The sequence below is a fragment of the Jaculus jaculus genome, chromosome 12 (genome assembly GCF_020740685.1).
Source record: "Jaculus jaculus isolate mJacJac1 chromosome 12, mJacJac1.mat.Y.cur, whole genome shotgun sequence".
Taxonomy (NCBI): domain Eukaryota; kingdom Metazoa; phylum Chordata; class Mammalia; order Rodentia; family Dipodidae; genus Jaculus; species Jaculus jaculus.
The window spans coordinates 75,138,846-75,148,896 of NC_059113.1; positions in this window are offsets into that span (position 1 = coordinate 75,138,846).

The window sequence follows — 10,051 nt, forward strand, 5'->3', positions numbered from 1 at the left end:
TAAAAAGAGGTGTATAGCACCTGAGGAATGACACCCAAGGTTGTTCTCTGGCCTACACAAACACGCACATGCACATATGGTGCACCTGTATATATATGCACACATGCACATACAGATTATTTTCCAGGCTGATATGGGAGGCCTTAGAAGTGGACCTGAGGAGTGGTGTGTGGGCCATTGGTGGAGCACTTCCCTTACATTCTTTAGTCCTGTGTTCAATTTCTGGCACTAGGTAGGAGGTGGGATGAGGGGTGGGGAGGGAATAAACCTTGAGGGATTCAGGTGAACCTTCCAGGAGGAGTGTCTTAGCTAGGTTGAGGAGTTAGCTAGGAATGAAAGAGATGGAGATGGGGAAGAGCAGCCTGAAGCTAGAGAGGACAGACAGGTCTTAGAAGTGTAAGAGTTCTGTGTGGCTGGAGTGAAGCTGGGAGGGTGCAGGGCGGAGTGAGAGGGCTGCAGATAGGCTTCTGGACTTGGGTTTGGACTTTATTCCCATAAAGTGTAAGAGGGAACCATGGTCAGTTTTTCTTTGGGTGAGGATCCAGAGTTCAGTTTTCCAGATTACAGCCAATACTTCACATTCCTTTCTTCTGTAAAGTTTCCATAAACATCTGAGTAATACCATGCTCCTTTTCCATAAATCCACAACCCTGCTTTTACCTGTCTCCAACCAACCTCTGCACACACAGTTCCCCATCAACTTTATTCCCACACCCTACTTCCAAAACGATTTGTGGATTTATTTATTTATTTTGAGGTGGCATATTGCAAGTTTGATTTGTTACTCAGGCAGGTCTTGAACTTCTGGCCTCAGCCTCATGAGATGCTGGGATTATAACATGCTTCACTATACCTATTTGGGTTATCTTTCTGATGATAAAAGATTAAATATATATATATATATATAATTTCTAATGATAAAAGATTAAATATATATATATTTCTAATGATAAAAGATTAAATATATATATACATATATGTGTGTGTGTGTGTGTGTGTGTGTATTTGTAACAAGCCATACTGCACAGAGTGTGGAAAGAAAAAGTTAAAAATTTCTACTCATTTTTAGGTTTTTTTTTTTTTGTTGTTTTGTTTTTTGAGGTAGGGTCTTACTCTACCTCAGGCTGACCTGGAATTCACTATGTAGACTCAGGGTGGCCTCGAACTCATGGTGATCCTCCTACCTCTGCCTCCTGAGTGCTGGGATTAAAGGCGTGTGCCACCATGCCTGGCTTCTTTTTAGTTTTTTGAGGTAGGGTCTTGCTCCAGCCCAAGCTGACCTGGAATTCACTATGTTGTCTCAGGCTGGCCTTAAACTCATGGCAATCCTACCTTGGCCTCCCAAGTGCTGGGATTAAAGGCATGCACCATCATGCTAGAATTTTTTTTTTTTTTTTTGAGGTAAGGTCTCACCTTAGCCCAGGCTGACCTGGCACTCACGCTGTAGTCCCAGGCTGGCCTGGAGCTCACAGGATCCTCTTATCTCTGCGCTATGATCAGTGCTAGGATTAAAGGCTTATGCTACCACACCTGGCTACTTTTTTTTTTAATTATTTATTTGTGAGACACACACACATACAGACCGAGAGTGAGTGAGTGAGAGAATGAGAATGAGTGGGCATTCTAGAGCCTCCTGCCATTGTATGAAACCTAGACACATGTACCACTTTGTAAATCTGGTTTTATCTAGGTAATGGGGAGCTGAACCCCAGGCCAACAGGCTTTCCAAGAAAGTGCCTTTAACTACTGAGTCATATCTCCAGCCCCAAACTTTCTACTTTCTTCTCATTCCCCCCCCCCCCACCCCTTCCTATGCTATTGAAAACAACAACAACAAAAAATATGTATGAGACTGGGCTTGGTGGTGCAAATTCCAGCACTTTGGAGGACAAGAGGATCACTGTGAGGTCAAGGCCAGCCTGAGACTACATAGTGAATTTCAGGTGAGCTCAGGCTAAAGCGAGACCCTACCTTAAAACAAAACAAAAAACAAACAAACAAACAAAAAACAGTATATATGTAGATGGCTAGATTCATACAATAGAACTTTGTTATACAACAGAATATCATGAACATTGTCTCAGTACCTCTGGAACCCAGGTCCTATCTATGCTTTATCTCACTTAGCCCAAGCTCCCATTGGAAGTAAGTTCTATTGTCTGAAATGGATAGAGAAGGAGCTGAGATGGGATCAATTTACTGAGTGTTGGTAGGAGCAGCAATTCAAACTTGGGCAGGTTGGCTCCTGAGTCCAAAGAGCTTTTTCTGAATCCAAAGTAATGATGCTTGTGCTAGCGAGAGTTCTCTAGAGGAACAGAATGGTTAGAATGAATAAATCCTACAAAAGGAATTTATTTCATTGTTTTACATGTTAGGGACTGGGTACTCCTACTATGGCTGTCTTGTCTGCATTCTGGAGAGGCTGAGAACCTGGTAGCTGCTCAGTCTATCAGGCTGGCTGCCTCAACAGCACTAATGTGTCATTGAAGGCTTGGAGGAGAGAGCAGGTGCTCTTAGACATGTTGGAAAGCTGATGAAGCTGGTTCTAACATCCGTGAAGGATGGAAGTATCAGGGTAAATGCCCTCACCAGCAAGTAGCAAGAGCAGTCAGGCAAAAGGATGCCCGTTCCTCCTTTCCACACACAACTATGAACTTCTTCATGTATAGGCTGCTGCCAGAAGTGTTGCTGGCAATGGGAGATATCGTCCTCTCTCAGTGGAAACACCCTTACAGACCTGCCCAAGAAATAAGTCTCTTATTTGGTTCTTGATCCCATCAAGTTTGACAATAAAGATTGTCACACTACATTTGAAAAATATATTTTTTTCAATATTCACTTGAATTTTCAGAATTTACTCAATCATTTCACCAATAAAATAATGTTCAGGTTGATTTTTTTTTTTTTACCAGTACTTAAATGCCCTAATATACAGTTCTTTAAAATAAGATGTGAAGTCAAAGGACATACTTACATTTATTTGATATGGATAAATTGTCATTCTTGCAGTACTACCAAACAACAGGGCAGAGGGTAGAGTTTCCTCTACACTCATCAGTTCTCAATGGTTCTGATATTTTAGATGATTTTCTACCTCAGAAATAGGACAAGTTAACACAGTACATGTGTTTTGTTTTACATCTTTCTTTCTTTTTTAGTTTTTCAAGGTAGGGTTTCACCTAGCTCAGGCTGACCTGGAACTCACTATGTAGTCTCAGGGTGACCTCCAACTCACAGTGATCCTCCTACCTCTGCCTCCTGAGTGCTGGGATTAAAGGCATATGTGACCATTCCCAGCATTTTGTATCTTTCTTAATTACAGGTGAAATTGATACTTTTGCATATGTTTATGAAGTGTTTGCATTTACTGTTCCATGACTTATGCTTATTTTCTTTCCTATTTATTTTTTTTTCTATTGTGTTGTTTGTCATTGATAAGTTTTGGTGGTGGGGGTTAGGAATGTTTACAGTGCTAGTAAGTACTATTATATTAATTGCTTGTCTTATTGTTGTGGCACTGTGACAAAGTGCCTGAGAAAAGCAACTAAAGGAAGGCAGGGAGTATTCTGGCTCACAATTTGAAGGTGTAGTCTATTGTGGTGGGGAAGGCATTGCAGCAGGAGCTGGAGGCTGTGATCACATTGCAACTACAGTCAGAAAATAAAGAGTGATTATTGCTGATGCTCAGCTCTCTTCTCCTTTACTTTTATTTTTATTTTTATTTTTATTTTTATTTTTAGATAGGGTCTCAACTGTAGCCCAGGAAGACTTGGATCCTATTCTATAGTCTCAGGCTGGCCTTGAACTCATATTGATCCTCCTACCTCTGCCTCCAAGTATTGGGATCAAAGGCATGTGCCATGACACCTGGCTATCTCTCTCTTCTTTATGCAGTCCAGGATCCCAGCCCATGGAATGGTGCTGCCTACAGTTAGGGTGGGTCTTCTCCTCAATGTAACCTAACCTTGAAAATCTCTCACAGACGTGGCCACAGATTTGCTTCCATGGTGATTCTAAATCCTATCAGTTGACATGTGGAATTAACCATCATAAAGATTAACTCTCCCTTTTCTACTTGTCTGGCCTTTGATTGTGTTGTAAACTTTACCTCATAGAGATGTTTGATTTTTTTATGAGGTTAAATATATTGGTCCTTTCCCTCATGGCTGTTAGCTTTCCTAAAACTGATCTTTCTGGGAGTGGTAGTTTGAATGTGATAGTATAAATGTATGGCCCCACAGACTCAGGTGTTTTATTAAAATTAAACTTCAACTTGGGTCTCTAGCTGCCTGGCTAGAGGAGGTGTCACTCAGGGGTGGACCTTGGAGTCCAGCCCGAAGGTGTGTTTGGAGGTAGATCTGATTCTAGTCCAAAGGAGTGGAGAGAACAGTTTTGAGCTCTGGTGTTTGCTTGCTGCTTTTGGTGTTTTCTGGTTGTTGGGAGACTTCTCTGTTTGGATTTGTGTAAGGGAGTCAGCTTATTGTGCCACTGATGGAACTTCCCCTGGATTTGTAACCTGAATTAAACCCATTATTCCCATAAACTGTGTCTGGTTGGATATTTGTCCCAGCAACATGGAGCTGACAACAATCAAATTTAGTACCAAAAGTGGGGTATTTTACTGTTGCAGTTAACTTCTCATTGCCTGTATTACGCATGACCACAAGCAGCTTGTGGGAGGAAAAAGGGTTTATTTTGTCATACAAAAAACAAAACAAAACAAGCAAACAAACAAAAAACTCTAGGGGAAGCTTTGTGATGGCAGGGAAAAATGTGGCATAAGCAGAAGCTGGACATCATCTTCTGGCCAACATCAGGTGGACAACAGCAGCAGGAGAGTGTGCCAAACATGGGCAAGGGGAACTTGGGTATAACTCTCATAAGGCTATCCCAACCATTACACTTCCTCTGGAAATATCCAATTCCCAATATGCCATCAGCTGGGAATCAAGCATTCAGAACAGGAGGTTATGTGAAACACCTAATTCAAACCATCACATTGGGCATCTCTTCAGGATTGAGACAGCTGGTCCAGACTGTTCCTGGGTAATGCTTAAGGAACATTACTAACTTTTGTCTCAGGCTCTTTGACTTTGGACCTACTTCTTAATCTCTTGGGAGGTCTCTTACATGGTATTTGTTATCTCACCCAAACAGTCTAAATCAAAACTTGTCTGTTGGGGCCATTTGTCACTTATAAACATTCATTAGCATGCTTTCTTTACTTTCTCTGTTTTACTATGGGTTAATTTTCTTTCTCTCCCAGCTTGATTACTTATCATCATGCTCCTGTATTTTGTATTGATTTTTTTAATCACCTTCCATCTCTGAATTCATAGCCTTTTAAAGACAATTTAGAGGGAGGGTTTGCCCTGGGTACCAGGCCTGTGGATAGTGGCGATAAATTAGTAATACCAAGGCTGTGAATTTGATAATGGGTTTGACTCTGTCTTTGATTATATCAGTATAATCCTGGTGAGGTTGTTAGAAGCCTGAGTGCCCTTTCCCATAAATAGGAATACTGCTCTGGGGCCAATTATTGACAATACAGGACAAGCTTGTGACAGTTAATGTAGATATTTCCTCCTTTTTCGGCATATTTCAAGACTATTTTAATGGGGTCAAGTCTTCACAAATTACCTTGGTATCCCCTTTGGCAAAACAAATGTTTGTTTCATTCACTGTCAGCACATAAAAGGACAAAAATACTTAAAAAAAAAAAAAGGAAAACTTAATGACTGGCATCCTTTGCAGAGTCTCTGGAATGAACTGCCAAATTCATTATTGAGATGAGAAACATTTGAACTATTATTGGAAGTTAAACTTGGGGCTATTTTGCCTTAGCCATAGCTCATGACCAAGGAACTAACATAGATGATGTGTGGATTGGAGGTGGACATTGGAGGAATGAATCTGGCTTGAATTTTAGTGAATTTATTAAAACATAAATTTCTGTTTTTGGTTGATAAATAATTGTGTATACTTATTGGGTACAATATAATATTTTGATCCATGCACACATTATAAAATGATTGTACTAAGCCAAGTGCTATATCCATGACCTCATGTTTTTATTTTTTGTCTTGTTTTGTTTAAACTTTTTTTTAAAATTTTTATTAACATTTTCCATGATTATAAAATATATCCCATGGTAATTCCCTCCCTCCCTACCCCCACACTTTCCCACTTGAAATTCCATTCTCCATCATATTACCTCCCCATTACAATCATTGTAATTACATATATACAATATCAACCTATTAAGTATCCTCCTCCCTTCCTTTCTCTTCCCTTTATGTCTCCTTTTCAACTTACTGGCCTCTGCTACTAAGTATTTTCATTCTCATGCAGAAGCCCAGTCATCTGTAGCTAGGATCCACATATGAGAGAGAACATGTGGTGCTTGCCTTTCTGGGTCTGGGTTACGTCACTTAGTATAATACTTTCCAGGTCCATCCATTTTTCTGCAAATTTCATAACTTCATTTTTCTTTACCGCTGAGTAGAACTCCATTGTATAAATGTGCCACATCTTCATTATCCACTCATCTGTTGAGGGACATCTAGGCTGGTTCCCTTTCACAGCTATTATAAATTGAGCAGCAATAAACATGGTTGAGCACGTACTTCCAAGGAAATAAGATGAGTCCTTTGGATATATGCCTAGTAGTGCTATAGCTGGGTCATATGGTAGATCAATCTCTAGCTGTTTTAGGAACCTCCACACTGTTTTCCACAATGGCTGGACCAGATTGAATTCCCACCAGCAGTGCAGAAGGGTTCCTTTTTTTACACATCCCCACCAACATTTATGATCATTTGTTTTCATGATGGTGGCCAATCTGACAGGAATGAGATGGAATCTCAATGCAGTTTTAATCTGCATTTCCCTGATGACTAGTGATGTAGAACATTTTTTTAGATGCTTATATGCCATTCGTATTTCGTCCTTTGAGAACTCTCTATTTAGCTCCATAGCCCATTTTTTGATTGGCTTGTTTGATTCCTTATTATTTAACTTTTTGAGTTCTTTGTATATCCTAGATATTAATCCTTTATCAGATATATAGCTGGCGAAGATTTTTTCCCATTCTGTAGGTTGCCACTTTCCTTTTTTCACAGTGTCCTTTGCGGTGCAAAATCTTTCTAATTTCATTAGGTCCCAGTGGTTAATCTGTGGTTTTATTGCCTGAGCAATTGGGGTTGTATTCAGAAAGTCTTTGCCAAGACCAATATGTTGAAGGGTTTCCCCTACTTTTTCCTCTAGCAGTTTCAGAGTTTCCGGTCTGATGTTAAGGTCTTTAATCCATTTAGACTTAATTCTTGTGCATGGCGAGAGACAAGAATCTATTTTCATCCTTCTGCAGATATATATCCAGTTTTCAAAACACCATTTGCTGAAGAGGCTGTCTCTTCTCCAATGAGTATTTTTGGCATTTTTATCGAATATCAGGTGGCTATAGCTACTTGGGCTTACATCTGGGTCCTCTATTCTGTTCCACTGATCTACATGTCTGTTTTTGTGCCAGTACCATGCTGTTTTTGTTACTATGGCTCTGTAGTATAGGTTAAAATCAGGTATGGTGATACCACCAGCCTCTTTTTTGTTGCTCAGTATTATTTTAGATATCCGAGGTTTTTTGTGATTCCAAATGAATTTTTGGATTGTTTTTTCTATTTCCATGAAGAAAGCCTTTGGAATTTTGATAGGGATTGCATTAAATGTGTAGATTGCTTTAGGTAAGATTGTCATTTTCACAATATTGATTCTTCCAATCCAGGAACAAGGGATGTTTCTCCACTTTCTAGTGTCTTCTGCAATTTCTCGCTTGAGTGTTTTAAAGTTCTCATTGTATAGATTCTTTACTTCCTTGGTTAGGTTTATTCCAAGGTACTTTATTTTTTTTTGGTGCAATTGTAAATGGGAGTGATTCTCTGATTTCATCCTCTGTGTGTTTGTTGTTAGCATATATGAAGGCTACTGATTTCTGTGTATTTATTTTGTATCCTGCTACATTGCTGTAGGTTTTGATCAGCTCTAACAGCTTGCTAGTAGAGTCTTTAGGGTCCTTTATGTATAGAATCATGTCATCTGCAAATACTGATAACTTGATCTCTTCCTTTCCAATTTGTATCCCTTTTATGTGTGTCTCTTGCCTTATTGCTATGGCTAAGACTTCCAAAACTATATTAAATAAAAGTGGTGACAGTGGACACCCTTGTCTTGTTCCTGATTTTAGTGGAAAAGCTTCCAGTTTTTCCCCATTTAGTAATATGTTGGCTGTAGGCTTGTCATAAATAGCCTTTATTATATTGAGATATGTTCCTTCTATTCCCAGTCTCTGTAGGACTTTTATCATGAAGGGATGTTGGATTTTGTCAAGTGCATTCTCTGCGTCTAATGACATGATCATGTGATTTTCTTCCTCCAACCCGTTTATGTAATGTATTACATTTATAGATTTGCGTATGTTGAACCATCCCTGCATCTCTGGGATACAGCCTACTTGGTCAGGGTGAATGATCTTTTTGATATATTCTTGTATTCTGTTTGCCAATATTTTGTTGAGAATTTTTGCATCTATGTTCATGAGGGAGATTGGTCTGTAATTTTCTTTTTTTGTTCTATCTTTGCCTGGTTTTGGTATCAGGGTGATGCTGGCCTCGTAGAAGGAGTTTGGTAGAATTCCTTCTTTTTCTATTTCCTGAAAAGGTTAAGAAGCAATGGTGTTAGCTCTTCCTTAAAAGTCTGGTAAAATTCAGCAGTGAATCCGTCTGGGCCTGGGCTTTTTTTAATTGGGAGATTATTGATAACTGTTCGGATCTCCATGTTTGTTATAGGTCAATTTAAGTGATTAATCTCATTTTGATTTAATTTAGGTAGGTCATATAGATCAAGGAAATCATCCATTTCTTTCAGATTTTCATATTTTGTGGAGTATATGCTTTTATAGTATGTCCCTATGATTTTTTGAATTTCTCTGGAATCTGTTGTGATGTTACCTTGTTCATCTCTGATTTTATTAATTTGTGTCTCTTCTCTCTTTCTTTTGGTCAGATTTGCTAAGGGTTTATCAATCTTGTTTATCCTTTCAAAGAACCAACTCTTTCTTTCATTGATTCTTTGGATTGTTCTTTTTGTTTCTATTTCATTAATTTCTGCCCTAATCTTCATTATTTCTTCCTGTCTACTGATTTTTGGTTTGCCTTGTTCTTCTTTCTCCAAGGTTTTAAGGCGTAGCATTAGGTCGTTTACTTGCGACCTTTCTAATTTCTTAATATACCCACTCAAGGCTATGAATTTACCTCTTAGAACTGCCTTCATTGTGTCCCAGCGATTTTGGTATGTTGTGTTCTCATTATCATTTGACTATAAATTTTTTGATTTCCTTTTTGATTTCTTCATTGACCCATTCATCATTTCGTAGTGTATTGTTTAGTTTCCATGATTTTGAGTATGCTCTATAGCCTTTCTTGCTACTGATTTGTAGTTTAATTCCATTGTGGTCAGATAGAATGCAAGGAATTAATTCAATTTTCCTGAATTTGTTAAGATTTTCTTTGTGTTCCAATATATCGTCTATTTTAGAGAATGTTCCATGTGCTGCTGAAAAGAATGTATATTCTGCAGCCTTTGGATGAAATGTCCTGTATATATCTGTTAAGTCAATTCCTTCTATGACCTCATTTAGTCCAGATGCCTCTCTGTTTATTTTTTCCCGGGATGACCTGTCAATTGATGAGAGTGGGGTATTAAAGTCACCCACCACCTCTGTGTTTGGTGTTATCTGTGACCTTAGTTCTAATAGTGTTTGTTTGACGAATTTGGGAGCCCCCATGTTAGGTGCATATATGTTTAGGATTGTAATGTCCTCCTTTGGGAGTGTGCCCTTAATCAATATAAAGTGACCTTCCTTATCTTTCTTGACTAACGTCGGACTAAATCTACCCTGTCTGATATTAGGATAGCAACCCCTGCTTGTTTCCTAGGCCCATTTGCTTGAAACACCGTCTTCCAACCTTTCACCCTAAGATAATGTCTATACTTTGTA